We start from the raw sequence: 6,779 nt of genomic DNA on the forward strand, positions 1-6,779 counted from the left end.
AGTGTTTATATATGAATAATTATAAACTAACAATCATACTTTCAAAATATATCCCCCCTGAGAAATATTTTATGTAAAAAGTGTGTCAAACAGCTGGTCTTCCATATATCTTAACTCTTCATAAATGACCCCCTCCCACATACACAAACACACACACACACACCCACCCCACCCCCATGCTGCAAAGACTTTTGTATTTTAACTGATCTCCGGTCATTTCACACTTCTCGAGGAGTCGTTCAAACTCACCAACAGGTACAGACTGAAACACTGTAATCCTGCAGAGTTCGGAGAAAAATCCACTTCAACATAATGCACAATGCAGGTAAGACTGATTGTCTATATTGTGTAAAACTAATATATGTGTAAAATTAAATATAGGCTATTATATGTATAGATTTTTTTAGTATTTTTTCTCAGGTAAACTTTTCACAGTATCCTACACACAAAAGTGGGTCAACTAATCTTCAGAGATAATAAACAGTAACAGAAGTTCAGAAGGTTGTTTTAATATCCATTTGTGTATTGTTTTACCTATCCAAAAAAATATTTTCTGTTACTAAACATATTGTATGTCTTTTATGTATCCTGCAAGATTTATAATGAGGCCATGAAGAAGTATTCGTAGATTCATCTCAGGTAGGCCCAGCTGAAACTCTCAATCAAGGTTGTGGCAAAAAAGACAAAGTGAGACAACAAACAGTATGTTTAGAAACTGACATGATGTAAGTCTTCTTAAATGGGACATTATTTTGTTGTATTTTCAGTGGTTACATTATGTTGTTTTGCAGTTTTTGCAGAGGTCAACAGAGACAAACACAGAAAGACCACTGTGAAGGACAGAAATAATGGAGCTCAATGTAACACTCTAAAAAACGTTGGGTTATTTTGTGTACCCAATAGCTGGGTTAAAAATAGTGGGTCGTTCTGTTGGGTTATTCGGAAACATTGGTTGTTTCTATAACAACGCAGCCCGTTAGGTTGAAATTCAAATTTCAACGGTTGACCACCACAGCTGACAGAAGATAACGTTACACGGGTGAGTTAATATTACACTACACAGTATGCATATTGTAGCCTATGTTATTTTATTTTTTTCGTTATAACATGACTTTAAGCTCTTTCATAGTATTATTGCCGTTTTTCGTTCTAAATGTTCGGCCAACTATTTTTATGTTTATATCTCCCCTGTATGACTGCTTTTTGTCCGCTATCTGCGATTAACGACACCAATATGGCCATATAGCCAGCCAATTTCTTAGTAGCCTACTCGGTTGTGATACTCTTCCTAACTTTCTATGTTCTTTCCAATACTTTTTGGGAAAGTTATTAATATTTTCAGATATTAACCGGCGCGCTCGGCTTCAAGAGGCAGCGGAAGCCTGGTCCATCCATCCAGTATCGCAGTCACTTACAGGAAGAAGGTATGCTGTGTTATATAAAGGCCTACATTGTAGCACAAATGTTTACTTGGGCTATCCCATAGATATAAACACTATGGGGCTATCCCAACTTCAGTGTGAATTTAAAATACTACAGTGTTAAACTAGGGTGACCATACGTCCTCTTTTTCCCGGACATGTCCTTTTTTTCGGACCTAAAGAAAATGCGACCGGACCCTCCTTAAAAAAAAAAAAAAACGTTTTATCTAGACAACTCTATAAAGATTAAAAGTTAAAAAAGATAACTACTCAATAAGATAGTAAGTTATTACAATAGTCAGTTGAGTTACATAACACTTTTCAGATCGCCACATGCCCATTAAATAAAATGACGGTTGGTTGCGACTTTATTCCTTTATAATAAACTTTAACTTATTACTTTTTAAATGACACATAGTAGTAAAAGGACATTTTATATGGAGGTCAGTTACCACAATACATGGCAATTGCAGAAGCTCTATATTATAATAATAATAATATAAATAATAAAAAATATAATAATATATATTTATATTGATAAACAGATGTCCATACTTTCATTGTTACTGCACCTTATTACATGGCTTGGTTGAATTCTAATGTAGAATGCGGTCTGTTATTTCTTGATAACAGACCGCTGCTAAGTATAACACACCGTTGTCATGAAAAACAGAGCGTTGCCATGGACGCAGGATTCTTACCGTAGATACGGAACAGACTATTTTCTTTAGCGGAAGCAATACAATCGTTTTTAAATCAATAAACTCCTTTTTAAATCAATATTTTGTGTCAAATTATTGATTTATTTGGTAGGTAGCCATGTAATAAGCAGGATATTGCGAGGCGATTGTTATAGCGAATACAACCCCTTCAGGCTGATTCAAGCTCCGCTTCACGTCGGGGTCATAATCAGCCTGTCGGGGTTGTATTCACTATAACAAACATTACATTACAATGTAATGTAATGTACATTACATTACATTACATTACAAACATTACATTATCTCTACATAATCCCTTACATATGAGGTGTTGGTGTGATTTTAACTTTTCTTTTTCTTTATTAATTTTTAGATTGCTCAGGACTTTGGTATTTTATACCCACATGCCAAAGATAAACTTTTTGAAATTTGGGGACATGCATCTCAGCGAATCCTTTCATATTGCAGGACTGAGAAGAGAGCCTTGGATCTTCTTCCTGTTCAGACTAACATTTCTTCTGGTGAGAAAATCCTGCACAACAGCTCTGTACTTTCATGTCAAGTTATAATATTTTGTCTATAATATAATGCACTTGTTTAAAGATTAATCCATTGTTCTTTCTGTTTTATGTAAAGACACTCTTGGAGATGTTGCTTTAAAAACCCTGCCAGCTATCTTTCCTCCGTAGAGTGCCAAAGTTATGACGTCACTTTGTAGGCCAAAACGCGGAAGTGAGTTAGCATTTTAGCACTTCCGGTTCTCTCGCCCTAAAGTCTATGGGTTTTTTTAATGTTTTTTTTTTTAAAGGTCTGTGGTTAACAAAGCCTCTAAATATTTTCACGTTTTGATCTATGACATAAAACCCCCCAGTTATAGCCTGCTTGTGGTTTTTTAAACTTTATTGTGTTTGCTTGTGGTTTTTAAAACTTTATATAGGCTTCAGAATGTATAAATTTTGGATTAACTTGTAAAGATTATCTTGATAGACAAAACGTGTAAGGGTCACAACCCTTTGTTGAACACAGATCTTATTTTTTGCGATTTTCCAAAAGTCTATGGGGAAAATGCCTAGCTTTTCGATCGAGGGAACCCATGCACCGCTAACTTCCGAGTTGTCCTACAAATTGACGTCATAACTATCGGCACTCTATCGGTCAAAAGTTCAGTATGTCGTACCACAAGGCTCAGTACTAGGACCGCTGCTGTTCACTCTGTACTTGCTACCATTAGGAGATATCATTAGGAAACATGGAATTAGTTTTCACTGTTATGCTGATGATACTCAGCTCTATATTTCCTCAAAACCTAACGAAACTTACCAATTCACAAAATTAACCGAATGCATAGCTGATATAAAAAATTGGATGACTAGTAATTTCCTACTACTAAATTCTGAAAAAACACAGATTCTAATTATTGGACAAAAAACTTCCACACGTAATATCCAATAATACTGTTTAACACTTGATGGCTGCTCTGTTAAGTCTTCGTCGTCAGTTAGGAACCTGGGTGTGCTCTTTGATACCAATCTCTCATTTGAAAGTCACGTGTCTAGTATCTGTAAAAGCGCATTTTTCCATCTTAATGGAATCTAAATCTAAATTACGTCATATGCTCTCATTGACAAATGCGTAACAATTAGTTCATGCGTTCATGACATCAAGGCTAGATTATTGTAATGCTCTACTGGGTGGTTGCCCTGCACGCTTAATAAACAAACTACAGCTGGTCCAAAACGCAGCCACTAGAGTTCTTACCAGAACCAGGAAGCATGACCATATTAGCCCGGTTCTGTCAACACTGCATTGGCTCCCTATTAAACATCATATACATTTTAAAATATTGCTGATTACTTACAAAGGACTAAATGTAAACTTTGCTCCCCTGTATTTGAGCGAGCTCTTAACCCATTATAGTCCTTCACGTCTATTGCGATCTCAAAATTCTGGCCAGTTGATAATACCTAGAATATCAAAATCAACTGCTGGCGGTAGATCCTTTTACTACTTGGCACCTAAACTTTGGAACAATCTTCCTAACATGTGCCGGGAAGTAGACACAGTCTGTCAGTTCAAATCTAGACTAAAAACACATCTCTTTGGCTTAGCATTCACATAACACATTATAGATTGCTATAATTCAATGTTAGGCTGCATAGTTTAGATCAGCTGGAACCTGGAACACTTCCGATAAATCCTGATGTACTTAGTACATCATAAGAAGGATGGCGTCTAGGCTAATATTAGTCTCTCTTTTTATCCCAAGGTTTACCGCAAACTGCCAGATCCAGGCCGTATCCAGATCTGAGGAAGGACCATCACATGGACACGATGACAACGCATCCCTGAAGTGCCAGCCTCATCAACACTGTGAAGGCCTCATGGACACCTCAACAAACTCATCTCCATACCGGCGTGATGACTCCGACCACTAATCAGATGAACTGAATAAATATTGTGAAAGTTCTGATCCAATCTGACTTCTGACCTATTATGCCGCCTAAATCATAATCATACACTGTTCGTTTGTTGGCCAAAGGAGGACTGGCCCCCTGACTGAGCCTGGGTTCTCCTAAGGTTTTATTCTCCACTCGGTCACCTGATGGAGTTTTGGTTCCTTGCCACTGTCGCCTTTTTTTGCCTTTATTCGCCATTGGCTTTTGGCTTGCTTAGTTGCGGACATTTAACATTTAATTTTGAATTTAACAATACTATTACAACTTTACTTTCCTGTTATCTCTGTAAACTGCTTTGAAACAATTTGTATTGTAAAAAGCGCTATATAAATAAAGGTGACTTGACTTGACTACAACTGTTTATTTGTGTTTTTGTGTTCCATGTTTCTTAGAACTTAAAACATAACTCTAAATTAATTTTAACATTAATATTCTTAGTCTGGAGGTGTTCCCTCAACACGTCGCCTTATGAGGCAGTTTATAATTGCATTACTTTTTTTATTTTATTTATTGAAACAATTTCTTACCTTTAGGTAAGTACATCAAAACAATTGCAACAATAACTTTTGAATGCAATGTCTAATTGAATGTAAATAAAGCATTGTTAATTTACTAAAGTTGTGAGTTATTTGTTTACATGGCAAAAATAGTAATTATAATTAATATTAATAATAGGTTGATTAAAGTATTTTGGCCAAATAACCCAACAGATTAGTTATTTGTAACCCAATTTATTGGGTAAAACTAGTTACCTAATTTATTGGGTTAAAATAACCCAACAATAGGTCGGTGCTATATCAACCCACCATTGGGTTAGCTGTTGGGTCGTTTTTAAGCCAACTTTTTTAAGTGAGAAGATGAGGAAGATGTTGTTGATGTGGATTCACACAGAAGCTACAGTGAGGATTGGAGTAGACTGGAACACATCATCTAATTTGTATGAAATCTTTAATTACAATTATTCTTTAATGTTGTTTTCTTTTGAAATTGTTGTTTTCCAACTGTGTATGTTTTAGATATTATTTAAAAATGTCCCCTTTTAAAGACAAACAATCAATTATTGGTTAAACTATATATATATATATATATATATATTTTTTTTTTTTTTTTTTTTTTTTTTTCTATATGCCCACCTGGCCTGTAACCAGTCTAATCACTCACATGTAAGGATTTTGGGAGGGATATATTTTAAATCTAACCAATAAAGTACTTTTGCTGAAAGGGTTTTGGGTGGGATAAATTTCAAGTTTACCAATGAAATAACTTTTGATTTAAGTCTATTTGCTCAGTGCCCCAAAAGCTGTCTGGTTAGGGGGTGGGTCTAGCCTCAAAGCAGCCAATCCAGTTTAACATGACTGATCAAAGCAGATGGCAGAGTGGCACAAAGGTGTGAATGTCCCCCTGAAACAAATGTATTTAAGAAGATTATGACAAATGGCTGTTACACATCCGAATTGGTACATTTTCGTCAGTATACGGACCTGTGGTATCTGGTCAGTAATACCCCTGAATTCGTCCGAAAATCTGTGGTGTATAAAGACATAAACTGGTCCGTATACACCTCTTTTCATGCAGTGTGTCCTATAAGAGGAACCTCAAGTTAAGTCCTGTTTACACCTAGAATGATAAAGTTCTGTCATGAAACTCTAGATGCTGCAGGCTGATAGGTCCTAACTCAATTTGTCAACGATCACATCATCTACATGCCCATCAGCTGGAAAAAAAATCATTCTGAAAGTGATTTCATATTGTTTCCCTCTGCCGTAATCATTATAGTTGTGGTGTGAACTCTGCTTTTCTTTTATATTTAGAGCGATTTTTAGAACTATATCGTAATCGTTATCAATATTATTATAGTTAGTGTATGAACCGGCATTTAATCTCACTTTAGGGAATAATGCTGATAGCTCATATAGCAGAGTCTATATTCTGAGACCACATTGGTGACACTTTATTTCGATGGTCCACTTTAGACATTCTACAAACTTTGCAACTACCAGCCAGCTACCAGTTATTAAAGTATTAGGGTAAGTTTACATAACAACCTTGTACTAAAAAGTTGTTCCTTTAGATTTTTTTATGTACAGACGACAACATTGTCAAAACAATCCCTCTTCACACAGATCCACGAAACGATTAAAAATACTGTATTATGGATGTCAGCCCAGTAGTATTTGGTGCGGCCACTAAAGAAAAACTAC

At 35.7% G+C, this 6,779-nt stretch overlaps 1 long non-coding RNA gene across 1 annotated transcript; it reads left to right on the forward strand.

Moving 5' to 3' along the window:
• The first annotated feature begins 442 nt into the window (after positions 1 to 442).
• On the forward strand, positions 443 to 846 carry LOC143723646 (uncharacterized). Its single transcript, XR_013197157.1, has 3 exons — positions 443 to 501; positions 596 to 702; positions 792 to 846. It is a non-coding gene; the product is annotated as an uncharacterized LOC143723646 (long non-coding RNA).
• The last annotated feature ends 5,933 nt before the right edge of the window (positions 847 to 6,779 follow it).

The sequence above is a fragment of the Siphateles boraxobius genome, unplaced genomic scaffold (genome assembly GCF_051911475.1).
Source record: "Siphateles boraxobius isolate OS27281-9 unplaced genomic scaffold, OSU_SipBor_1 7, whole genome shotgun sequence".
NCBI lineage: Eukaryota > Metazoa > Chordata > Actinopteri > Cypriniformes > Leuciscidae > Siphateles > Siphateles boraxobius.